Raw genomic sequence first — 27797 nt, 5'->3', positions numbered from 1 at the left:
CAATGTCATTGTATGAAGCAGTTTCTAATTCATACTGTGATAAGAAAGTGAAGAAAAAAATTAAATGACTCATAACACATTTTTGAGCCTAGGTGGATGACCCAGATTATATTCACCCTGATATCTGTTTAATGGTCACTGGAGCATACCTAGAAAAATATTTCCAGGTTGCTGCAAGGTTATGACCTGTAGGGAGACATGGGACTTTTCTTGTTTGGTTTGTTTTTCCTAGCTTAATTGTGTACAGCATTCAACTGGGGTCTGACTCAGGTTGTGAATAAAAGAAGTTAAATTTGTGTAAATATTCTCATTCTTGAACCCAGAAGTTGTACATTAGTAATGACTCTGGCCCCAATACAGCAACTTATTAAGTATGTGCCTAGTTATAAGAACACAATTAGTCCAGCAAGCTTCAATGGGACTACTCAAGTATTTAAAGTTAGGCACAGGATTAAGTATCTGGCTGAACTGAGGCCTAGATGTTAACATAACTCTTTTTTCAACTCTAGTGTGTGATTGATGTGTCGGTATAGCCTCTTAGGTGCCATGAAAACTGTTAGAGATGAGAAAACCTATTTAGTAAGTGTGTTTATTTTTAATAAAAATGATTGTCCTAATAATCCAAAATAAAACATATCGGACTTGCCAGACTTGTTGACATAAATGAGCTCCACTGCAGTGTATATATGTTGGAAGGGATTAGAGAAGTATAGAAATGGCTGTGGGAGTCCAAAGAAAATGAGGGAGTTTGGAATGGTCTGTCAAGATCAGAAAGGTAATTTCACACTGACAATAGAGACGGACAATGGCCTAGATCCACAAAGGTACTTAGGCACCTAGGTTTCAAATTTTCATGCCTAAGTCCCAGTTTTGGCTACATTTCAATGCACAAAACTCCTGCTGAACCCATTAGCTCACTAGGAAACTGTTTCAGCTTTGTGGATCACAGTGTTTGTGTTTGTATTGTCTTTTTTTTGAAGGCACCTAAAAGGTGCTATGATGCTTAACATTGGAATCCCTAAGTCCCTTTGTGAATCCTACCCAGTATGGCTGTGGAAAAATTTTGGAACAGTCCAGGGCTAAAGGAAAGAAAGACAGAATAAGAAACATTCTGGGATGGAAAGATGAACCAATGAATTTTTAAGAGCCATAGAGTGATGGCACTGAAATTGTATGGAGAGAGAGAGAGAGAGTGTGTGTGGGTGTGTGTGTGTGGGGAAGGAAGAAGTAGGGGCGGAGATATCAAATTGGCCCTGAAATTATCTGGAGAGTCCCTCTAGGACTAATTGGAGAGATCAACATATTCCAAATAGTAAACCAGAAAGGGGAAAGTCTGGATTAGCAGATGGGTAAATAAGAGATTATACACAAGAGTTCTCCATTAAAGGCTAAATTTGCCAGATGTCCTCGTTTCCTTGTCCTGCATTGGTGGATATGATGATGCTATAACCTGGAACATGTTCTGTTTTGATGATTTCCTCTGCACCCTGCTCATAGCTTTTCCCTTCCATTTTCTCTTTAATTTTTTAAAGAAGCAGTTCCAGAAAGTTAAAATTCTGATTTCAGTCTCAGTAAAACACACAAATCTATCTACTCCCTTTTGGCCACGCAATCAATTACAACTTCCTTCTATACCTGCTATCTCTAAGGCAACATTACCATAGAGGCAGGGAGCTTTCAAAAAATGTATCTACAATGTAAGTACCTTGCAAAGAGGAAAGAGCAGTAAAGAGTGGGATGAAAGAGAATTTCAGAAAATAATACCTAATAATGAAGGAGAAGAGAAGATGAATAAATACAAACAAAGAAGGGAAACATATTATTAAAAGAAACCCTTACAAAATCAATATAATTATCTATAGTAATACATCAGAATGTGTTAGAAAGTAACACTATTTTAAATTAAATTTTAGAGATGATCAGTAGTCAAATCAGTGAATAGAATTTGGGTACCAGAATGGGCCCCATCTTTTGATCAGTCTCCAATCAGCTCCCAGCAACTGTATTTTCAGTGTTACTTTAACGTTTCTTGTAAGACCTTTTTAATCTCTCCTTCCTGTAGGGCTCTTTGAATCCATTATTAACATCTTCCATACTTCAATCAGAGACACTTAGGACCTCTGTACCTTTGTAGAACACTGCTGATATCAATGAGATGGCACACAAGCACAGAGGTCTACATTTATGACACTATAGCAAGATTGGAGCCATAAGGACAGGTTTTCAAAGATATTTAGGTACCTAATGCTTCAGGTGTGTATCCAGACCTACAGTTTTAAAGGTATTTGGGTCCCTAAAGATGGAGTCAGATGCTTTGAGAGATTTTCAAAAGTGCTGAGATGCCTAATCCTATTGAAATCAATGAGTCAGTTGCCTAGGCACTTTAGAAAATCACACTGGGCACCCATCTGTATCTTTAGACACCAAAATACATTTGAAAATCTGGCCCGTAATCTTTTCCCCCTGTCTGTTTGAAGGTTTTGCTTGTAATATCACCCAAATCTTCAAGAATTACACTTTCATATTTTTGAGACTGGTAAAACAGGATTTTCCAGAAAACTATTCCCGTTCCAATGACTTTCATGTCTTTCACTTGCAGGGCTTTTCCAGCTTCATAGGTCAGCAGAGCTTATTAGGCTTTAGCTAAAAGCAAAAGAGATTAACAAATTACTATTGTACAGCCACGTCTTAAGTATATTTTGTAGCAGTTTCCAGATTGAATCTCAAAGCACTTATTGTTTTAAATGGTTTTAAATGGCTTTAGATAGTTTTTAAAACAATCTACTGCCTGATGAAAATATTCTGCTTAGAAACTTCTGTCTTTCATGTAAGTAAGGAAATTTAGGCAAAATGCACTAAGTACAAGACTGGTAGAATAAAACATATGATGGCCCTTTAAAAAAAAATACCCAAAACCTCAGCATCCAAACTTTGGGGAAGTTCAAGTCTGGATCCAGATTTATAGACAAATTTTTTGCCTCACCCTTCTATATAGAGAGGTGAATCAAAATCATGATCCAACACCATCGTACTTCTAAGTTTAGTTCTAGATCCTAGTTTTGACGCTCAAGCCCACTTCTAATTAAAATGTTTATTTTTTTTAAGTTTCAAACTTGTTATGCACTTAGTTCATGGAGAAAACTGTCGGCAATATACCATTGTCTTAATGCTGAGGTTTATTTAGCATGCTAAATGTGACAGCCCATATTAACTTCAGTGGAGCCAGGATGTCACTCAGAGTTTTTATGTACTGAATTGAAGCCAGTACTTTCTAGAAATCAGGATCTGCATATTTTTGTTTTGGCTGATAGTATTTGCTTTTGATGTCTGTTTCTGTCTTTCTCCTGTATTCTTCTACCATAGGGTATTAGGCCATCCTGATTGCGCCTTACTGCTGTTGATATTCTTCCAGTAACTGTTCCTAATATTGCTTCTCTTCTGTCACTACTTCCTTTCCTAACCTATCTATAGTCATAGATACTGACTTATGCTATATGAACCTGATCTTGCTGTTGACTTCAGTACATTTCCTTTTCTTTCTCTGCCACAGAAAGAAGGCATTCAGATGTCATGGTGCCATAATGACGTACAAAACAAAATCTTAAAAAACTTCTTTGTCTCCTTAGACATCTTTCTTTGCCAAATAAATCCCCCACTTCCCATTCCTTCTGTTATGAGCTGGGTAAAACCTTGCTATGGGTTGAGTTAAAACCTCATTGAGACTGATAGGTGTGTAGTGACTCTTCTGCTAACATAACTGTAAGCCTAACACCCTACCCCCACCCCCACCTAAGACAAAGAGAGCATGAACCTGCTTAGGAACTTTTGCTGAGCATTGTTTTGCAGGGAGGGGGAATTTGGATGGAGATTGTGTGGGGAAGGTAGAAAAGAAGAAAAACTGGGGAAGATTGATGCCTAGTGTATATTTATAGTTTAGGTTGATGTAGCTATATTGCTCAGGCGTGTGAAAAACCCAGATCCCTGAGTACCAGTTATGCCACTGTAGTACCCATAGTGTAAATATGACCTGAGAGAGAGAGAGCCTGAAGGAGCATTTGAAAGTTGAAGATGGCTGACTCTGGAAGAAACAGGGGGATACATTTTTGGGTCAGGAGTACAGGCTGAAAAGGGTGCTCTTGGTGCTGTGAAAGGAGTTGTTTCATAGTATTTGATTCTTTCTTCATTCAGAGACACAGGACTTTGCACATTCTTTCCAAATAAACTGCATCAAAGAAATAACTAACTGTCACCAGTGTCTCCTCCTTACTAGAACAACCTAGTAGACCCCAACTTATGGCTAATGATTCAGGACAAAGTGAGCAACACTTTTTCTTTAACTCTGTCACTTCTTAGCCCTTTAGAGTAATAGCTCAATATAGCCTTTCTCTTAGCTCTTTGATGCCCACACTTCCATGTCTCTACCTTATCTATTGTATGCATTCCTATTGTTCAGCTGTGGTGTTGCTCCCTCCTTTCTTCAACAGTAGGGTGACCAGACAGCAAGTGTGAAAAATCGGGATGGGGGTGGGGTGTAATAGGAGCCTATATAAGAAAAAGACCCAATAATTGGAACTGTCTCTATAAAATCAGGACATTTGGTCACCCTATTCAACAGAGGATTGTAGATTAAAGTCTCAAATTCTTCATTCTCATAATACTGCAACCCAGCCTGTCAAGCAACAGAGATGTGCGCTGATAAATTTTGTCTTCCAAATAGCTCTGACCCTGAGTATAGTAACTAATTTCTTTTTCATATACTCAGAATGTCAGAATGGAAAATCAATCATATGTCATCATCATCATTGCATCATTAAAGAGTGAGACACGATGTCTCTGCAGCCTGCGGAAGAAAGGGGCCGAGGTTAAAATATCAAACCGTAGCTATAATTTATGATTTAATTAAACTATATATGGATACACACATCTGACAATATCTCTTTTGCTATTAGAGTGTTGTAGAGGGAATAAACCACAAGGGATATGATTAATTGAGCCTCAGCAGATAATAACTAATCAGAGGGAAAACTGGAACAGATGCCCTGGAGATTTTATGCTCTGGATTCCTTCTTTCTCTCTTCAGTACATTGTACAGTGCCATCCATTCCAAAGCAGCAAGGACTTGTAAGAAAAATTGTACAAGTAGTCTAATTCATACAACACTCCCCTTTTTAAAATGAATAAGACTAGTGAGTCCCCATAAGCCTCCCCACAGGTTCCCAAGACATTGTTATGGATGACCATGCATATTTCTCTTACAAAGGAAAAGGAAAATCTCTCTGTATAGCAAAGATATATAAGCTATGTTTGGAAAAGGTGAATTTCCACACATGTATTATCCAATTGTTGAATGGATATTAATCTTTTAAAAAGAAAAAAATGTAAGTACGCAGACAAATATACATGGATCACACATAGATAATTGTGCATGTTCTAGGTGTAGTATTATATAGAGATTCTGATAATCTGCATAGTAAAGGTTACATCCATTTCCATTATAAGCCTTATTTTTATCTTTCTGACTTCCTCTTAACTTTGGCTAGCTAAATTGGCTTGACCAGAAAATTATCTGATTTATTCTGAAAGCTGTAATTTTTTTTCTTGTAAATTTGGGGAAGAGGGAAGGATTCAGCAGTTTTTGCATTTATGAGTCATTTAAAAAAATTGCCCTAATGTGAAATGATAGTATATCTAACATTTAGCTAACTTTCCACATCATTAAATCTTCTTGATGTTTCATAAATAGACTATATTTGTAGGAAGAAGAAGAAAGAAAAGGCTGTTATTAAGCAAAGATATTACTGATTGTTTCCTCACAAAAATGCAGTATTTACATACATGTATATATGATTTGTTTGTCTTTTGGTAGTTAAGATAGAGAGAACATTAAGTGTCATTCTTCATTAAGAACATTAAGTGTATACTTCATCACTATAACACAGATTTTTCTCTGCTCAAATGTTAGAGGCTAGTTTTGGAGCAAAAGAACCAGAATTTTAGTCTCAGCTGTGCAGGTCTGTGTGGTTTATTCAGTAATTATGTTTTGTTCTGTTTGTAACTATGGATTAGTTGCAGAACAGCACCCAACTCGAAAGTTTAAAGAAAACCGGTCAATCTTTTCTGTTTGTTTGTTACAGAAAATTGAAACAGAGCTATATCTCTGTTACTTTCTTTCCTTTTCTTCTTCCTTTACTAGCCTGGTTTGATAAACAAAGTATTCTGAGATCTGTGGCCTACTGGGGAAATGTGGGGGGAGGGGGAAATTGTGTAGATTGGATGAAAGAGGCTGTATAATCTATATCTGAATTAGCACAAATGAGTATAAAGCATGATTTGGTGTTGCTTTGTTTGTTTGCTTCTATTCATAGAATATATTGTCTTTATTGACTTCAAAACATAACTTTAAGAGGTTTTGTTAAAGCCCCAGTAACCAGAGGGGCAATATTTGTTTGAATGTCATCATTGAACAAAGCTAGGGCTTGTGTCAACAGAATGCTTACATGGGTCTCTAACTACAAGAGGGTTTAGAAGCATGTATGAAAACAAGCATGCAGTTTGCTAGTTCATTTTGTTTCCAGCATTAGGGCATACAAGAATGTTGACAGATTGGACCAGGCTCCTTGGCAGAGGGAGTTTAGTGTCCAAACTGAAGAAAATAAAGCAACACAACAGGATTTTGTTAGACTACATTTTTAATCCCAATAGGGATACTTTTTTCTCTAAAAAATTTATTTTAAACCCATTTTCTTTAAAGCTTTGATCATTTACATTAGAGATCACATAATGGGATGTTTAGGTTTCAGGAAATTGCTTGGGCTTTTTGTTGGAGCAGGGGTCTATGCTTATGATTCTGCTTGCAGAATTGGGGCATGATTCTGTTAAGTATTGTGTGGTTTTCTTTTGAGGTTATTTTCTTAGCTCTTCTCATTCCAACAGATTTAATCCAGTGAATTCTCATTTTTGTTTGCTTATTTGTTTTTGTGAAAATTCAGGTCTGATCATACAAAACTCAGATATCAATGGGAGATTTTTCCCTGGAGATCGAGTGATTAGTCATGAATTTCTTAAATCAGGTGCCAGTTTCTGTGATATATACATCTAAAAATGCAGTTTTGGTGGCCTTTGCAGTATTTTTGTTCAATCAATTATGAATGAAGCAAAGTTAATTCTTTTCTGCAAAACTATACATTGGCTTTTACATAATTTTTTTTGTTCTTGGCATGGGCAGTGGGTAAAGTTTCCCCTGGGGCAGGCTAGCCCCCTGCCTGCCTCTTCTGGCCAGGCCCTGCCCCTACTCACTGGTCTCAGTACCCCTTAGCTCCAGAATAACACTTAAAGAATTCATTTACCACAATGGACCCCAGATACACTTAAGCAGGGGGACACACATCTCCCAAGGATCTTGCAAGAAATTGCCATACGTGTGACATATGTTATCTGATCCTAGTATTGTTTGGGTAGCTTTGAGTGTGTGGGAATGTGTTATACTGCTAGTCAAATCAAGAAATTGGACAAAGGATGGTGAGAATGCAGGGGAGGGGAAAGCACCAAGCCTACATGGGGAAAGTGTTTTCTTCAGAGATGAAGGACTAGTTTTCAAAGGGATTTAGATGCTTAAAGATGCAGATTGGCACCTAATGAGATTTACAAAAAAAAAATTCAGTGGGTGGGTTACAAAATTGCCACTGACTTTTTTCTTCCTGTGCATACAAGAAAACTTGTAAGGCTTGTTTCCGCCTTTTAGTCAAACTAGAAAAACAAAGCTTTCATGGGAGAGGCCTCTCATGTCAACACCTTCTTAGCTGATGATTCTTTACCCAGAGAAGTTTGGTGCATGGGCCATTGAAACTTGTGAATATTATTTATTTATTTTTGCAACTGAATCTGTTTATTGAAAGGGCAGAAACTATAACTGTTATACTTGAAGATTATCAACTCGCCCTCCCCCAACTGAAAAGCATAAGCTGCTGTGCCAGAAACATCTTTTCAGATTTTCTATAGTTTTACAAGGAGTGTTTATGCCTAAATTCCCTAGGGTGGTTTTCTTTTTTTTCCCCACTATTTTAATACCTGCACTATAAATCTGCTTCAGACCTTTTTCTACTACATTAGAAATTAAAAATTAAAATAACTTAATGACTCACTGCCTATAAAATTATTTTCATTATATTAAAGATTGCAGCAAAGTCCCAGAGTGAATACAGTCTTCCTATATTGTGTTCTGAATTTAGGATTCAACTAAATTAAAGTCTTCCATTTAGTCAGAGACTGTATTAATCTATATGAGGATTCATTTTGAGAACATTATGCATTGATGTTCACTTGGAAAAATCTGGTCCATGGCTGACTCATATCATGTTTGATAAGAAGAAGATTTAAAAAGATAGTATCTAGATTTATGTTAGTTAGCTAATATAAAAGTGTTTGCAATTGTTTTTTCGTCTTTCACACATTAGAGTTTCTCTGTTACAGCAATATAAGGCTTCTGGAATCAAATTCATGAATATAACCAGGTCTGGAGTTATTTCCACTGAGAGAGAGCCCAGAATCTCTTTTCTGAATCCCCATGAATTTTGACTGGATTGATTAAAGGGGGCATAGAAGTGAACTATCTCAGATTTGTTTTTCTAAAACAAAATCCCATCTCTGAGTGGTGAAGAGAATAAAATCCAAAAATCATCCACTGTTCCTCCTCCCATTTTCATTTAAAAGAGAGCTGGGTCAAACTGAGAACTATTTATTTATCTCTCTCTAACTCACATCCACCTTCCTAAACTTTAGACTCATTCTCTACAAGGTGCTGAGTGTGTCCTATGAGGTGTTGGGTGTTGTTGATTTGCAAAGGAAAGTGTGTGCTCAGCACCTCACAGGACTGAGTCCTTTTGGGATCAGATGAATGGGAATTATGTCTTGAACAAGTTTTGGTAAAAGGTTTTACAAAATCATCTTTGCTTTTGCCTATATCTGCTTGGCAAGATTATTTTACAGTCTTGCTTATATCACTATACGGGGCAAAAAGTCCATTCCAGATATCTTTAGCTTTGCAAAGTACTACTTAGAATGGTTGTTTTAATTCTGAGACAGATTATTTTCTGTCTCACTCAGGTCTCATTTCCTTATTCATTCTTTATGAAACCAATCTACTCATTGCATAAATTGAACATACTGCATAATGAGACAATAATTGTGTTCAACTATAGACATTTAGACTACAATTGTTTAATATTAAAGCACTGATTTGTATCTGACTTTCAAATGGGATTTTTTTTTGTTTCAATGTACTGTATCTAAAATAGCCTTAGCAACCATTTCCCCCTTATTTCTTCAGTGAAATGAGGCCAGCTGTACTCTTCAATCTAATGATGCTGATCTTTATCTGTATCATTAATAAAAAAGTCTTGTTGGTGCAAGGATTATTCTCCATTTGGATTCAGCAAACAGAAAAGAAATCTTTTTTCTGGGCTGATATCCTTTCAGCTAATTAAACTGGAGAACATGGAAATCACACATATAAAAAGATAACCGGGTAAAGCTAAAGGTCTGACTTAAACCCACATAGAGCTAGAAAAAAACATAGGAGACAAACTCTATCTCTAAATATGATTGTGGATTTGGGACCAGATCCTCAGCTGCTATTAGTGTAAACATCTCCATTGAACTGCTATTATCCTCAGTTACGGATATGGCCTCTTAATGAAAATGTGTGGTAAAAACGGATGCAGCTGTTACTCATTATTTTTATTTCTGTAGCATCTTGTAAATCCATTGAGGATCAGATCTGCACTGTGTTAGAGTAAGAAACTGTCTCTGCCTTGAAGAGTTTACAGTGTAAAAAACATACACAGTTTAGAGATCTCTTGTAATGGAAGGTCTTTTTTCCTCTATGAGCTTGGTACTACCAGCACTGAAGTTAATGGGCAATTTTACTATTGACTTCAATATGAAGAGGATTGAGATTTATATGTACATGTGCATCCCTACAATTATAAGAGTCACTTATGTTAAGCAAGAGGAAATAGTCCTAAGTAGGCAAAATGAAGAGACCCATGTTGTTGTTTTTAAACATCAGTAATAAAAAGATACCAATACAATGGCAAATTAAGGACAAAATTCTCAGATTGTATTCTTAAGAGGAGGTGTTAGGTGTTCCTGCATGGAAAATTGCTTTTCACTTCATTTAGAAAAATATCAAGTCTGTGCATCACTGGCAATGGGAAGAGAGATGTCAATTCCATTTGTTGTGACACATTTTGCAGGCTAAATTATACAACTGTGATACACAATAGTGTTCACGACTGCAAATGATGCATCTGGGTAAGGGGAGGAGAAAGATGGGGACAGATGAAGAGAGTAATGGCATTCTTAAGAAAAAAATATTTGAGAGAGAAATATTGCAAAGAAATAGGCATTCTATATTTTGCATCATTTTGTTCTTCCTTGTGGTTTTCACACAACTTCTTGTGGTTGAGTGGGTAAAGCATTTGACTACCTCTTTTGATCTCATGAATAGAGACACTGATCCTTTAGGATGAATATGGAAAGAACTTCACATTCAGTTAAGTTAAAGACATGGCCAAAACCAGGCTAATGAAAACAGAGGCATCCAGTGAGATTCAGGTTGTATTTAAACCTTGATACCCAAGCTGCTTTCAGAAGGATCAAATCAACTTCTGGAGACAAACACCCAGATGGTGGGGAAAATTATGTGGATCTAAATTCATCGGGTAGTTACTAATGGCCATCTTCTGATACCTTCACTCACATTGATTAGTACCTTATTCCAGTCAATCTCTCAATAGTCAAAAGGATGATCTGGGAAGTAACTTGCTATTCAGTATGAATAACAGCACCCAAATCTGGTCTTATCTACCTAAGTAGCTGAGCCAATACCTTGAATCCAGGTGTGCTGTTGACTGGATCCTGCCCCACCCTCCCTATGTAATGGTTCCAGTAGGGGTATATAAAGCCTCATAGGGCTAGTTTCACAAAAGGGACTTAGGCTTTGAGTTGCAATGTCTAACTTTTAGGTGCCTTACCACCTCCTAGAAGCCACAGCCCCAAGGTAAGCACACAGGTTCCCTATACAGTGCATGGGGAGAGTTAGGAGCCTAAGAATGGGGCCCACAAAAGCTAGCACACTGAAAATGAGGCTGCCTAATCTAACCAATAGGAAATTTCAAGGATGGGAGCGAGACTTAGGCTTCACCCCTCAAATGGTTTTAGGTGCATAAGTAGTTACTCCCTCCCCCCGCCCCTGGCCTGTTAGTTGTGCTGAAGTTTCAAAAGCAGCTTTTCTATCTGCTTTCAGCAATGAGCATAACAACTGGTATTCCAGCTGCGGGCAATGATCTAGGCATGTTACTGAGTTAACAAAATTTCCTCCTTACAGGTGCATAAGGTGGCAGTTAGGCACCTAAATCCCTGTGTGGATCTAGCCCCTGCTATGTTTAAGACATAGTTGTGATCAACTATGAATATTGTTAATAAAAGTTTGTTCCTGAGGATCACCACAGTAACCCAAAATAGGTTCTAGCCATTCTAGTGCTGTGGAGAGGATTGAACACCCATTACTTGTTAGTCAGCAAAGACTGACTGAGTAGAGTGTATTTAGGAAATGCTTCCTCTGTGATCATACCATCCATAACTATGGAGTAGTTACTGATAAATGTTTAACTCCTACAGCCAGGGCTTCTCACACATTCACCTCTATTTACTTCATTGGCATGAAGAGTGCAGAAGTTGGATTCAGTTAGTCTGTGAAAGACTCAGCAGTTCCTTACACATCAGTTCCAACTTTGGAACATAAGGAACAGGAGCTTTCTATGTATTGTTGGAGCTCAGCCTCACACTTGGTTGAGAGAGAACCAGTCCAATTACTCTTTGCCAGACGATAACTTGATGGTCTTGTATATTGTTAAACTCTCTTACAGGGACAGCTCTTCAGCTGTCTTAAAAAGATATAGCTTCATTTATTTCAACAGAGCTACCCCAATTTACACCAGATGAAGATCTCATAGACTTATAGACTTTAAGGTCAGATGGGACCACTATGATCATCTAGTTTGACCTCCTGCACAATGTAGGCCATGGAAACTCACCCACCCACTCCTGTAACAAACCCCTAACCCAAGGGTCGGCAATTTTTCAGAAGCCATGTGCTGAGTCTTCATTCATTCACTCTAATTTAAGGTTTCTTGTGCCAGTAATACATTTTAATGTTCTTAGAAGGTCTCTTTCTATAAGTCAATAATATATAATTAAATTATTGTTATATGTAAAGTAAATTAGGTTTTTAAAATGTTTAAGAAGCTTTATTTACAATTAAATGAAATGCAGAGCCCTCCGGACCAATGGCCAGGACCCAGGCAGTGTGAGTGTCACTGAAAATCAGCTCAAGTGCTGCCTTCAGCGCCCGTGCCATAAGTTGCCTACCCCTGCTCTAACCTATGTCTGAGTTACTGAAGTCCTCAAATCGTGTTCTGAAGACCTCAAGCTGCAGAGAATCCTCCAGCAAGTGACCCATGCCCCATGCTGCAGAGGAAGGCAAAAAACCTCCAGGGCCTCTGCCAATCTTCCCTGGAGGAAAATTCCTTCCCGACCCCAAATATGGTGATCAGTTAAACCCTGAACATGTGGGAAAGACTCACCAGCCAGCACTCAGAAAAGAATTCTCTGTAGTAACTCAGATCCCATCCCATCCCAGACCACTGGGCATACTTATCTGTTGATAATGAAAGATCAATTGCCAAATTAATTGCCAAAATTAGGCTATCCCATCATACCATCCCCTCCATAAACTTATCAAGCTTAGTCTTAAAGCCAGTTATGTCTTTTGCCCCCACTACTTCTCTTGGAAGGCTGTTCCAGAACTTCACTCCTCTAATGGTTAGAAACCTTTGTCTAATTTCAAGTCTAAACTTCCTAGTGTCCAGTTTATATTCATTTGTTCTTGTGTCCACATTGGTACTAAGCTTAAATAATTCCTCTCCCTCCCTAATATTTATCCTTCTGATATATTTATAAAGAGCAATCATATTCCCCCTCAACCTCCTTTCGGTTAGGCTAAACAAGTCAAGCTCTTTCAGTCTCCTTTCAAAAGAGATGATCCATTCCTCGGATCATCCTAGTAGCCCTTCTCTGTACCAGTTCCAGTTTGAATTTATCCTTCTTAAACATGGGAGATCAGAACTGCACACAATATTCCAGATGAGGTCTCACCAGTGCCTTGCATAACAGTACTAACACCTCCTTATCTTTGCTGGAAATACCTCGCCTGATGCATCCTAAAACCACATTAGCTTTTTTAACAGACATATGACATTGGCATCTCATAGTCATCCTGTGATCAACCAATAATCCGAGGTCCTTCTCCTCCTCTGTTACTTCAAACTGATGTGTCCTCAATTTATAACTACAATTCTTGTTGTTAATCCCTAAATGCATGACCTTGCACTTTTCAAGATGTGTTCAAACATCTTTTGTGAAGCAATACCATGTGACCAATGAAGTAAAACTTAAATTAATTCAGGTAAATTGAAAATACTGATGTCTGGCAAACACACACACACACACACACACACAATCTTGCTTGCAAATTCGAGAAATGAGTTTGTGTATAATTTTGGATTTTGAATCAATAATAATGTATTATATTGTTTGTATATTTTGGTAACTGACAAAACTTCATTAATTGTTGTTGGTCACTGAATATTTATGTGGGTTACCATAATAGAAACAGTAATGCTCTATTGGTTTAATAAGGAATCCTCTTGAATGTTTTAGTTGTGGAATTGCTTTTCTAGGAGTGCAAATAGAATTAGGGGGCATTGGCTAGTGCACCATCCATGTTCAAGTGTAACATTTTTTGATTTATTGGAGCTCGGGGAAGAAAGGAGAAATTTAGATCCTACCATTCCCTAATTTGGGAAAAGTTGGGATCAAATTATGAACTTTAAAATTCCTAGATAACTTAATAGAAAATGATACATTTTCTGTTCTTTTTTTAATTTATAATACAAAATAATAATCTAGATTGGCATTATATTTATTCTATTATTCTCAAGATCTGTAGGAAAGCTATCATTTGACATTAATGTCTATGTTTTAAAATTAATTTCTGTAAAATCTCACTGGTTTCATCTCTTAATTTCTATATAACTGCTCTAGAAGGAATGGTTCCATATTTACTTTCAGTCTGAAACTGGCTCTGTTATGTGTAATGATGTCATTCAAACGAGTAAGCCTAAAATCATATTTTAAAAAATGATATAACATCACCAAAAAAAGCTAATGCTATGATTAAATATAGGGAAAAGCAGATTTGTTAAAAGCAAAACACTGTGTGGGAACATGTTGATTTAGACAAATCTTTTGAAGGAAACTGAGGAGCCAGGGTTTCCTGGGCAACTTGGCTGTTCACTTGGGCTGCTGTGAATCTGCAGTTCCATATGAGCTTCTGGACTTCCTGGGAGAATAGGGAACATATTTTGTTTCCTTAAGAAACCTTTTGATGTTTCCAAAACAAAACATTGTAAAATGTTATCTGCATGAAAATATTCAAGGTTTTGGGTTTTCATCTCAATTCAGCATGAAAAAAATTCTCCAACTGTCATAAACAGAGTGTTAAGGGTTAATGTCTCTTATACCTGTAAAGGGTTACAAGCAGGAAACTGGACACCTGACCAGAAGACCAATCAGAAGACAAGATATTTTTAAATTCGGGTGGAGGGAAGTTTGGGTGTGAGTTCTTTGTTCTTTGTTCTTCTCTCGGGGGGTCTGAGAGAGACCAGACATTACTACAGGCTCTCTAAGTTTCTTTTCAAATAGAAGATAAAAACCAGGCAGTTTAGGCTGTCATAAACAGATAGCTAAGGGTTAATGTCTCTTTCACCTGAAGCACCTGACCAGAGGACCAATCAGGAAACCGGATTTTTTCAACTTTGAGTGGAGGGAAGGTTGTGTCTGGGTCTTTGTTTTCTGTCTGCCTGCTTTCTTTGAGCTTTGGAGAAGTAGTTTCTGCTTTCTAATCTTCTGTTTCTAAGTGTAAGGACAAAGAGATCAGATAGTAAGTTCTATGGTTTCTTTTCTTTGGTATTTGCATGAATATAAGTGCTGGAGTGCTTTGATTTGTATCCTTTTTGAATAAGGCTGTTTATTCATATTTCTTTTAAGCAATTAACCCTGTATTTTGTCACCTTAATACAGAGAGACCATTTGTATGTATTTTTCTTTCTTTTTTATATAAAGCTTTCTTTTTAAAACCTGTTAAAGTTTTCTTTACTGAGAAATTTCAGGGAAATTGAGTCTGTACTCACCAGGGAATTGGTGGGAGGAAGAAATCAGGGGGAGATCTGTGTGTGTTGGATTTGCTAGCCTGATTTTGCATTCCCTCTGGGTGAAGAGGAAAGTGCTTTTGTTTCCAGGACTGGGAACGGAGAGGGGGAGTCACTCTGTGTAGATTCACAGAGCTTGTGTCTGTGTATCTCTCCAGGAGCACCTGGAGGGGGGAAGGGAAAAAGGATTATTTCCCTTTGTTGTGAGACTCAAGGGATTTGGGTCTTGGGGTCCCCAGGGAAGGTTTTTCAGGGGAACCAGAGTGCCCCAAAACACTCTAATTTTTTGGGTGGTGGCAGCAAGTACCAGGTCCAAGCTGGTAACCAAGCTTGGAGGTTTTCATGCTAACCTCCATATTTTGGACGCTAAGGTCCAAATCTGGGACTAAAGGTATGATATAGGCTTTTTAATTGTTTTACTCTATTTGCAATTGTGGATCTGGCTGGTTAACTTTTATATGTGTAGTTGCTGGAAATATTTTGATTTGTATTGGTACTGGGGGGAAAGTCTCTTTCTGGTGTCTGTAAGCTATAGGACCCTGTATATTTACATCTTGAAGTTACAGAGATAATTATTTACTTTTTCTTTCTTTTATTAAAAGATTTCTTTTTAGAGAACCTGATTGATTTTTTTTTGTGTGTGTTTCCCTTGTGTTATTCCAGGGGATTGGGATAACTCACCAGGACGGGTGGGGAGACAGGAGGAGGGAGTGATAAAATCTCTCTCTGTTTTCCTTGAATCTGTTTGCCTCTTTGTGGAAGGGAAGGGAGATGCTTCTCTGTATGGTGATTTAAGAGGTTAGATCAGTATCTCAGGATAGCCCAGGGAGGGAAGTTCTGAGAGGGGGAAGGTGGGAGAATGGTTTATTTCTCCTTGTTTTAAGAACCCAAGGAATCTGGGTTCTTGGGGTCCCCAGGGAAGGTTGGGGAGGTCAGAGTGCCCCAAAACACTATATTTTTGGGTGGTGGCAGCCTATCAGATCTAAGCTGGTAATTAAGCTTAGGGAAATTCATGCTAGTATCTCATTCCTGGACTCTAAGGTTCAGATTTGAGAAAGAATGCTATGACACCAACCCTCAACATTTTTCACTGCCAGCTTCACCTATCATGCCATTTGCAAATGTGCTATGTTTCACTAATGAAGCACAGAGTACCAGTTCTGTGTTTCCAGGCAATGTAATATCTGTGGGCACATTCAACACTATGATCATTTTATGTTCCTTAATCACTATTACATTATGCTTATATCTGAATTTTATGTTATGGTGGCCATCTTCATTGACACACTGGGGTTTGAACTGGGGACCTCCAGAACAAAAAGCATTTGGTGCTACAGTTTGAACAAAGCAACTATGAGGTTCAGAACGTGTCCTGTAGCCCATGTACAAGTAGGTTACATTTACATTTCCATGTTTTTAGGAATTAGTATTTTGACTTTGTAAGTTTTATTAAAGAAAAAATCTAAAAGAGACTCATTTTTGTCATCTCTTTCTAAGTTAGATAAATGCTATTTTGATTAAAATTACAAGTACTCTTTTCAGTCAGAACAGGAAACCTTTTCTCTTAATATCTGTGTTATTGAGTGCGTCATGTCATTCAATTGTTTCTGTTTTGTTTTTTTCCTTCACCTAGTGCTGATGAAATTAAGATGGCCACTTAGCAATTGTGTCTTACCACCTGCTCCCTTGATCTCTGCCCCATGCAGCTGTTACAGCTCTACAGGAATACTTTAGGTCTTGTCACTACTGATACTGTCAACATGTATTTATTTAATGCTAGTTTCCATTGAGTTTGAAGGTAGCTGCTTTCTCCTAATCATTGTATTTGTTTACCAATGCTACTTGTTAAAGTATAAAACATATCTGATCTTGCAAATACTAAGGTGAAAGAGTAACTTTAGTCATGTGAGTAGTCCCATGGGGAAATGCTAGCAGGATCTGGGCCATTTAACTTGTCAGAATTCGAACAAAAACATACAAAGCCAAATTGGTATTACATAGTAGTTGGCCTCTACTGCCCCCTGTAGGTCAGATTTTATATCCCTTCCATAGACATAGGGAAAACTGTTGTTCTGGGATCCTCTGAGTGGTTTTTATCTAAGGAAATAACTTACAGAAGAATAATCATACCTATAACTTTAGCTGTACAAATTTTTCTGAGGTAATGTGTGATCTTGTAATCTTTTTTCCATCATGCTAAATAAGGGGCAACCTTACAAAATGATACTCACCCAAGGCAAGTAATTCTGTTTATAGGCAAGTAAAAGTCCATGTTTTTTTTCTCTATCACTCTTATCAAGCTGAAGTGTAGATGAGCAGATTTTGTGCTCCTGACATTACATTTTCATGATTATCTTGAAAGATTGAAATAGTGGCATCTGAAATTGCATGAGCCCATGAACTATTTTTCAAAAGTATTTGGATTTAACATTGAGTTTTTTGACACTCAAAATGTTTGGAAAATAGAGAAAAATACTTCCCATTTTCTGCCCTCTGTGTTTAATATTTCTTAAACATACCATTAACATGACGGAGCAGTGAGTTATTCATTGTCTGCTGCAAGGACCTCAATTGTTTGTTGTGATTGTTACTGTAATTGGATTTCTGTCTGTATTTACAGTCCTCCAGATTCTAGTCACTTTGCAAACTGTGCTTCCTTTTGAAGGTCAAATTTATACTTTTTAATAAGTGGTGCTCAGAAATCTCCAGAAGTTGCATCTTCCAGAGATTTCTTCTAATCATTTCATAAGTGTAGCAGGGAATTTTCCCTCCCCAACACAAGGGTCTCTTGAGATCTGTGCAGCTCTTGGGACATTGACAGAACCTAGGGCTGTCAGCTCAGAGATACAGTGCCTGGACACAGATCTACAGGCTATCTTCTCCTCCCACCTATGGAAACATCTGTAGATTGTGCTGCCATTTTTTTCTCTCATTTTAGGATTTTCCTTGGAGCTTATTACCATAATATTTAAGAGATTCCCTGGTATATTGACTCCACATTTAGGCTCTTCAGTGGACACTAGAGAATCTTTTTTTTTTTTTCAGTTACAAAATGTCTGCTTGTGTTGGTGATTCTGTATATGTGTGTCTATATAATTCTTATTATCATTCCATAGCATATCATTCCATATCATTTTAATTAAGAGTCATCATGTTAAAAGAGGTAAACTATCTTTTAGTGAATGAGCAGATTAGCTTCAAGATGTCTTTTTTGTAATCACCGGTTTCATTGTCCAGTACTTTCTCCCAGCATAGAGAGTCCTGGAGAAATTAGGGAAGGGCTTTCTTTCTCTCCCTTCCTACAGCCCCCACTGATCTTACATTGTTCAGCTACAGGGGCTCTATGCTGGGAGCAAAATTTCAACCTTAACATGGGTATTTTATGGCATGTCCGGCCTATTGGTTGGATCCCCTTGGGCTATTGTCTTACTGAGATAGCACAAATTCTCATGCTCATACTGAAATTTATTTATTTATTTATTTATTTCCTTTGCTCAGGGTGTCCTATTACAATTCAGATGATGTACATATTCCACACACATGTTTTGTTCCTTGGGCCAAATGCTGAAGTATTATACTGATGCAATCCCTGTTGATTACAATAGAATTATGCATGTATAATTGAGAGTTATATAGGGAACATGTTTCCTGTTTAAAGGGTTCCAAAGAAAGAACTGAACATGACGTTATAACAGTAACTACATATGTACTACATGAATACATGCTTTTGATAACTTGGGAGTGGTATTATATAAGTGACTACCTTTTTCCATTCATTTAGCTTCATGTGGTATTTAACACTGCAAAGCTAATTTACATACGAATCTCTCACACATACAATTTCTAGATGAAGAGCTGAAATACTTGACAGTATTAGTAGTGATGCTTTGCAGTAGATGGATAGTTAGCTGCGTGTTGCATATATTACTCATACTGCTGGATTCTCAGTGACATGAGGAATAGAGGAAGTAATTGAAAGCATTGAAATATATTACACCACTACATTCTTTCTCTAGCTGACTGTTTTTAATTTAATTTAATTTTTACAGTTGTTGTATGCCTTTGTTGCCTTATGCATTGATGTATTAGCCTGATTTCCACCTGAGAAGATCACAGGACATACCCTGTTGTTACCTTCTTATATTTTAAAATTATTGCAAACACCTGGGAAACAGAGTCTTTCATATGTCATTTTGGAAGCACGGATCTGATTTTTCTGAGAAGTTTACTCATCACAATTTTCATATTGCAGAAGTGGCATGATTAATATGCTAGTTTTCAGTCCCATATTTATTCCATTTATGCCTCATATAGCTATATTTGTTTGTGCATAACTAAAAGGTTTATGATTGTGATAGAATAAGATACATGCATCTCTTCGCATTGGATTGCATCAGGCTGTCTGATATGGCAGGTTAAAACTGATATAATCTACTACAAAGAGAGATTACTCTTCCTCGGTTTTCAGTTAAATATATTTTTGCTTTTCTTTTTTCTCAGTGGAAGCAAAAGAATTAGCTTGACTTTTAAAAAGTTCTTTCCATTAAACCTTATCACACCTACCCCAACTCTGACTGGCTCAGCTATTCTGGCCACTGAATAAGACGTAGAAACCAGGACTCAACCGATTCCCCACCCAACTTCTCTGGTGAGGCAGGAAGTGGGCAGGTAGCCTTGCTTATTCCTATACAACTGAATACAATGTCCAGGTAGCTCTCTGAGGGACTAATGGTGGCTGACACCAACAATTGCATGGGAAGATAGTCTGTCAGTCTATCCTATAGACATTAATGAAGTATTTAAGTAAAGTGATTTTTAGTTTAACATTTCCATGTGGCTTGGCAGCATCTATATGCTATGGTGATGGGTGCTATACAAATACCTCAGATAGATGCAGGTCAGTGGAAATATTAGGACTACAGACACCCTTGGGACTCAAGTCACCTTCCGACATCAATCTTTATATATAACTGGCATTGAGTTTCTGGAAAAAATGAGCTAGATGACCAAGATAGCACTTCATAATGAGATACTGCATGCTGCATTAGCTACCTTAAACCTAACGACTTGGTAACAGAGAAAGTACGCAGGTGGACTGTGATCACTGTAGCCATTGCTTTATTTAGCTGTTGTGAAACAGGATAGTATGTGTCATGCTTGAATCTTCCTTGAAATACTTATTACATGGTCTGCAGTTTAATTAAAGGAGAGACCATCAGGCTATCTGCAGAAAGAGGGCTATTTCAGGTTAAGTGTTGTGTGGTGAGCTGAAAAACTCACAATAAAGTTCCAAGATATGCCTGTTTCTCTTTTATTCTACTGGGGAAAATATGTTCCTTATGATGCTCTGTCCTTTTCATTTTATATGCTAGGCTTGACCCATTCAAGTGGAGGCTTTTGTCTCTGGGTGTGTTGGGCCTGGGGGTGTGGAGATCAAGCATCTGCACCTGGTGGTATTGCCTAGTGGCATGAATCTGTGTCTGGGTCATCCAGTGGTGAGTGGGACTGCCAGTAGGGGAACCTGAGTCCTTCCTGCTGCACCAGGCTCCGACCCAGGGCCCTGTGATTGGCAGGTCAGATATGTGGCCTGGGAGAGGATGCTACAAAGCCTACTCCCTGGTCACTTCTTACTGTGGTCTCTGCACCTCCAAAGTCACAACAAGATCTGCTTACAGACTCTCAAGGGGAGGGGTTCTCCCTGACCATGATCTGGAGACTCTTCTCTCTGTCCCTGGCATCCACAGGCACCTTTGGCAGCTCAGCAATGGGGTCTGGTCCAGGCAGTGTGGAGCTCCTGTAGCCTCCCTTCACACAGTATGGGACTGCTCCCTTCCTCTGTCTAGCCTGACTGAACTGTGTTGATCCCTTTTGAGCTCTACTTCCTTTGTGATCAGTCCCAGCAGGTGTGGCTGGGTGGTGCCTTCTAGGCCCACAGTTGCTCATTACTCTCATGGTTCCCTGGTGTGAGACTTATATACCCCATCACTCACTCACTCCCCCTCAGGTTAGGACCTGGAGGCAGGTCTTCCTCCTCCCAGTCTCCTCCATCCCAACAAAAGAAATCAGAATTTTTGTGTGTCTTTCCTGGGTGATGGAATACCTGGAACTTGTAGGGCTTCAGAGAAAGTTACCACCTCATGATCCAGTCATTGGTGTCTTTCATGGAGTTTAGTGAATGGAGGGAAAACAGGAAGGGATTTCCTAGGAGATGATAATGAAGTGCTTCTATGGTCCACTTCAGGGCCAGGGCCCCTTTCTTGATTGTTGAGTAGTTCACCTCCCCAGCAATCAGCTTTCTACTCATGTATCGGATCAGCTGTTCTTTGCCCTTGACTTCTTGGGACAGCACAGTCCTGACGCCCACTTGATGTGACTCCTCCATTCACTGTGAGACTGTTTGATAACTCCCAGAGTTAGCATAGCTTGTAGTTCTGTGTGGATGACTACTCACATATTCGTCAAAAGGAGTCAATGGCTCATGCATATTTTCTGCTCTGGAGCTATCACAATGTGTTGGGGGTGCCCTTCCTGGAAGGGCCAAGAATACTTTGAGGAATATCTGAATCAGTTCCAGCATTTGCAGTCACTGCATTGGGGGAGCTCTGGTCCTATTGGCATGGGGCAGGGCTGCAATGTCCTGGCTTGAGTCCCCAACTCTGGATTCAGTGGGTACAGTGTTACAAGTAGGCCCTCTTGAGCCTTCTGCGCCTTTAGGAGGTTGATGTGATATATTTGCATCTACTTTAATCTTCTGGGTTGATAGATGTCATGTTGAATGACTCTAGTCTCCTTATCACATCAAAGGGCCCTTGTCACCAGGGCAGAAGTTTTGACTCAGACTCAGGGAGTAATGATAGCATCTTATCACCAGATTCAAATGTGCACAATCATGTCCTTTGGTTGTAGAAGCATTCCTAGATTTGCTGGGCTTTCACAAGGTCCTCTTTCATGGAGCTTCCTAGTGCTTTCAGCCATTCCCTTGGCTGGAGCATGAATGGTACTGAGCCCAAGACTGGATTCTCATTCCTCCCAGGCTTCCCGGAGTGTGTGTTGGGGGGGGTACAAAATCTGGGTTGTCTCTGGTACAACAGTTCAAAGAGTGAGAACCCCATGGAGGCTTGAGGGACCTCCTGTATGGCAAATAGCAGTGACAGAAGCAGTTGGTCCCAGTGCTGAGGGTCTGTATCCACAAATTTCCTTAACATGGCTTTCAGGATCCTGTTAAACCACTCCATTGACCTATCTGTCTGTGGATGGTAAACAGATGCTTTCAGAACCTTGATCTTCAGCTTCACACAATTCCTACATCAGTTGGATGAAAATTTGGATCCCTGGTCCGTAATTATTTCCCTAGATAATTCTGACCCTCAAAAAGACCTTCATAAGCCCATTTACAATGCTTGATGCATTCTTTGTGCGGAGTAGGATGGTTTCAGAGTACTGCATTGCATTAATAGGTGATGGTACCTATTAAGTACAATGCACTTTTCTTGAGGGGCCCCACTAAATCCATGCCTATCAATTCAAAAGGTATTCCCACTGCTGGGAGTGGAACCAGGGGGAGTTCAACATCCCTTTGAACCCTGCCAGATGGCATTCAGAGTATGAGACACAAAAATAGTGTGCTATTTTGTGTACCTCCAGTCAGAAGAACCTGAAAGCCATCCTCTCCAGCATCTTCTCTCTTCCCCCAATCCTGCACATGGCACTCTGTGTGCTAGCTAGAGAACCCTCTGTCAGAAACTTAAGGAGACAGTTTCTGGTTCCCATATCTTTTGAGTTTGGAGGTCTTGTGTTTTCCTATGAAGCTACTCATTCTATAGCTTGAAGTGGAGTCACTGTTATATTTGTCAAGATTCACCAACCTCCTCATCAAAAAAGGCTATCTGCTCCCATGCCCGGGTCATGGTCTAGTCCTCCTGTTTCCACACACAGCCTGATCTCCAGATAGCCATTCAATTCCTAGCTGACAGGAGGGACTTTCCCCAGGATCTTCCATCTTGCTCAGGCCCATAAGTCCCCTCATTTTTGGAACTGGGATGGTTTCCATTTGGGGTTCTTTGCTCTATCATTTTAGGACTTCCCCAAGACATTTCCAGTGCTTCCCTAATATCACTGGGTAGACCACGGTGGTTGATAGCCCTACCTGGTGAGACTTGTGTGATCCTCCTCCCTCTGCTGTACTTTTTGTCACGGGGTAGGTTTGTACATCCTTGTGTATGCACTGGGGGTAGCTAGGATTGCTCAACATAGAATCATAGGATTAAAAGGGCCCTCAAGGATTATCTAGTCTAACCCCCTCCCCAAGATGCAGGATTTGTTGTGTCTAAACTATCCAAGACAGATGGCTGTCCATTCTCCTTTTGAAGACCTCCTGTCATAAACAGATGGTTAAGGGTTAATGCCTCTTTTACCTGTAAAGAGTTAAAAACTTCACCTAGCCTAGCTAACACCTGACCAGAGGAACCAATGGGGGAACAACATGTTTCAAAAGGAAGGAGGGAAGTTTTTCCTTTGTTTGAGAGTTTCAGTTGTAGTGAAAAAGATCAAGGAACCAGCCTCTTATCAGAGTAGTAAGTTTTAGAAAGGGATAAATAGTTTTATGTTTATTTTCTTTGTAACTTGTCTTGGTACCATTAGGGGAATTATCAAAAATTGGGTATTTGGGTATTTTTTCTTTGTGTAACTAAATTTGTGCCCAGGGGAACATCCTCTGTGTTTTGAATCTGTTGTCTGTGAGAGTAGCTGGTATGCTAATCTCTCCCAGAGGGTTTTCTTTTACCTTTCTTTTCTTTAATTAAAAGCCTTTTCTTAATACCTGATTGATTTTTTCCTTGTTTTTAGATCCAAGGGGATTGGATCTGGACTCCCCAGGGATTGGTGGAGGAAAGGAGGGGGGATGGTTAGTTTCTCCTTGTTTTAAGATCCAACGGATTGGATCTGGACTCACCGGGGAATTGGTGAAGAAGTTTCTCGAGGCTACCCAGGAAGGGGAAAGTTTTGGGGGGACAGGGAGTGCTCCAGACGCTGAAATTCTGGATGGTGGCGGTGATACCAGATCTAAGCTAGTAATTAAGCTTAGAAGTGTCCATGCAGGTCCCCATGTCTGTACCCTAAAGTTCAGAGTGGGGAAGTAACCTTGACACCTCCAGTGAAGAAGCTTCCACAACATCCTGAGACAGCCTGTTCCATTGTCTTATTGTTCTTATAGTTAACAAGCTTTTTCCTGAGATTTAATCTAAATCTGCTGTTTTAATTTGAACTCCTTGCCTCTTATCCTGTCCTCTGTGTCAAAAGAGAACAACTTTTCTCCATCTTAATGGCAGTCTTTCAAGTATCTAAAGATAGTTATAATATCCACCCTTAATCGCCTCTTTTCCAAAATAAGCCTATCCAGTTCCTTCCGTCTTTGCTCTCATGGTTTGTATTCCATCCCTTTGATCATCTTGGTCGCTCGCCCTTCCAGTTTCTCTACATCCTTTCTATAAAATGGTGACCAAAATTAGACACAGTACTCTAGCTGAGGCCTAGCCAGTGGTACCTAGTGGTACTGTCACCTCCCATGACCTGTATACTATGCCTCTTTTAATGAATCTTAAAATAGCATTTGCATTTTTTTTAACAGCACCGCATTGCTGACTCATGTTGAGGTTGTGATCCACAACGACTCCCAGATCCTTCTCACCAGTTCTACTGCCAACCTAATTTTCCCTCATGCTGTATTTGTGCATTTGTCTTTTCTTCCCTAAGTGAGGCACCTTACATTTGCCTTTTGTTGCATTTCATTTTGTTGCCTTTAAACCAGTTTTCCAATTTATCAGGATCCCTCTGAATTTTTAATCTCTCCTCCAATGTATTGTCAGCCACCATTAGCTTTCTCATGTCTGCAATGTTGATCAGTATACTCTCTCTGCTTGTATTAAGGTCATTAATAAATATGTTAAACAACACCGGACCCAGAATAGATCCCTGTGGTACACTACTTAAGATCTCCATTCAATCCAACATCATTCCATCAATAGTTTCTCTTTGTTTGAGGTTGTTTAACCAGCTATATATCCACTTAATGGCAGTTCTGTTGAGCCCTCATTTCTACAGCCTACTTATCAGAATGTCATGTGGGACTGTGCCAAAATCATTGCTGAAGTCCTGGTATATTATGTCCCCTGGAGTCGCCCTATCCACCAAATCAGTTAGACTGTCAAAGAAAAAAATCAAACTGGTTTGGCATGATTTGTTCTTGGTAAGTCCATGCTAGCTGCTTGTGATTGATTTACCCCTTCATCCACCAGGTATTCACAAATTTAATGTTTTATACATTGCTTTAGTAGCTTCCCAGGTATCGAAGTCAGGCTGATTGGTCTATAGTTCCCTGGCTCCTCCTTTCCCCCCTTTTCAAGATGAGGACTATGTTAGCTCTTCACCAGTCTTCCATGATCTCTCCTGTCATAAGTTTGTAAATATTATTGATAGTGGCAAAACGTGTTGGGGGACTCTACTAAATTTTCTCACATGATTTTTTTGCTTCATCCAGAGTCTACCAGGGTGGTTGCCTCAGACCCACTGATTCATACTGAGATTAGCATCTTGGTTGGGCCCCATCTGGGAGCCCTGGTGCATTCCGTCTATGCCTGGCCATAGGTGCAGTCCATAAAGGTGCTTTCCCACCTAAAATGTCCTCTCTGTCCACACTCAAAATGGATCCCCTTTGGAGTCATGATTGACTGTCCCTTCTCTGGGGTTGTATGGGTTCCTGGTGAGGTGTACCTCCCTTTCCAAGGCCTTTGGTCTCCTATCAGCTGCACTTTGGTGGCTAGACAGTGGACCCCAAGTGGCAGTAACCAGAAGAGGAGCAGCCACTTTAGCAGCCCTTGGCTTCCCCTGCTAGCCCAGCCTTTGCTAGGACTCGGTGTCCTGAATTCAGATATCCCACTCCTAGGTGTCAGAGGGGCCGGATCCAGGGGTGGCTCCAGGCCCCAGCACACCAAGCATGTGCTTGGGGTGGCAAGCCACGGGGGGCACTGTGCCGGCGCCGCGAGGGCGGCAGGCAGGCTGCCTTCGGCGGCTTGCCTGCGGGGGGTCCGCTGGTCCCACGGCTTCAGAGGACCTCCCACAGGTGTGCAAGTGGAGGGTCCGTTGGTCCCGTGGCTGCGAGAGGTCCGCTGAAGCCACGGGACCAGCGGACCCTCCGCAGGCAAGCCACTGAAGGCAGCTTGACTTCCATGCTTGGGGTGGCAAAATGCCTGGAGCCACCCCGGCCAGACCCTGTGTGACCACATAGTTATCCATCAGGCCTGTGGCCTCCACCAGTGTTGCTGGTCTATGGTGCATCACCCATTCTTTCCCACAAGATAGGAGAACCTAGATAAACTGCTCCAGCATAATGGGCTCCACTACTTGTACTCTGGTCTGGTTGTCGGACTATAGCCAGCACCAACACCATTCTTTCAGGCATTTTGCCACTGCCTGTGGCCGGGCTCCCTGTGTGTATTTTTCCTCCCTGAATCATTGGTGGAATGTTTCTGGTTGTCTAAAATGGCTGTTTTTACTTTCACATAACCCAGCACTTCTACAGGGTCCAGATCCAGGTAGGCAGCTTGGGCAGGTCCAGTCAATTATGGGGCTATGATGATGGCCCATTGTGTCTGCAGTCAATGCACTGCAGAGGCCACCTGTTAGAAGTTGACCAAGAAGGCTTCTGGCTCATCCCTGGGGCCCATTTTTGCAAGCTTAATGAGCAGCCTGGGTAGGGAGAGAAAACACATCACCTAAAGGTCCTGATGCCGCAACATTATGTGTCCTCTGAGGGTCCAGGACTGCTGCTATCTGTTGAATAAGGCATTGATGTTGCTCCTGATAGTGTGCCACCTGCCCTCAGAGTATCTGCTGAATTGCTGTTGGGTCACTACTGTTGCTGCTAGGCAGCTATCTATGCAGTAGCTGACCCTGTTGTTGCTGTTGCTGGGCTGCAAGCAGTTGTTTGCTCACTATCATACATCTCACAGCTTTTCTGCATCCCATGGTCTACGTTGGGCCAGTTTGTCGGTATATCTGCTGCCCTTTTGTCAGACTGGGATAGTTGTCAGAGGAGGAGGCGGTGGTAGTGGTGGGGCTGTTCCAGCATCTCGCACAGTGGTGAGAGTCTGAGGCTGGGTTGCCAGTGTCTGAGGCACTGGCAGTAGGGGAACCCGAGCACTCCCAGCTCCACTGGGTTCCAGCCCAGGGCCCTGTGAGTGGAAGATTGGATTTGTGGCCTGAAGGTAGATGCAACCAAGCCTGCTCCCTTCCTCTGTCTGCCCTGAGTGAACTGGGTGGCTTCCTTTTGAGTTCTGTTTCCATTGTGAGCATTCTCAGCAGGTGCAGATGGGTGCAGTCTTCTGGGGCAAGAATTGCTTGTTAACCCTTGGTTCCCCAGTGTTGGGCATATACACCCCATCACAGGGTGTCATATTAAAATTACAGCACAAC

Source organism: Gopherus flavomarginatus, chromosome 1 (genome assembly GCF_025201925.1).
Source record: "Gopherus flavomarginatus isolate rGopFla2 chromosome 1, rGopFla2.mat.asm, whole genome shotgun sequence".
Taxonomy (NCBI): Eukaryota; Metazoa; Chordata; order Testudines; family Testudinidae; genus Gopherus; species Gopherus flavomarginatus.
The sequence above is the reverse complement of the archived record's forward strand: the minus strand, read 5'-3'. Positions refer to the sequence as shown.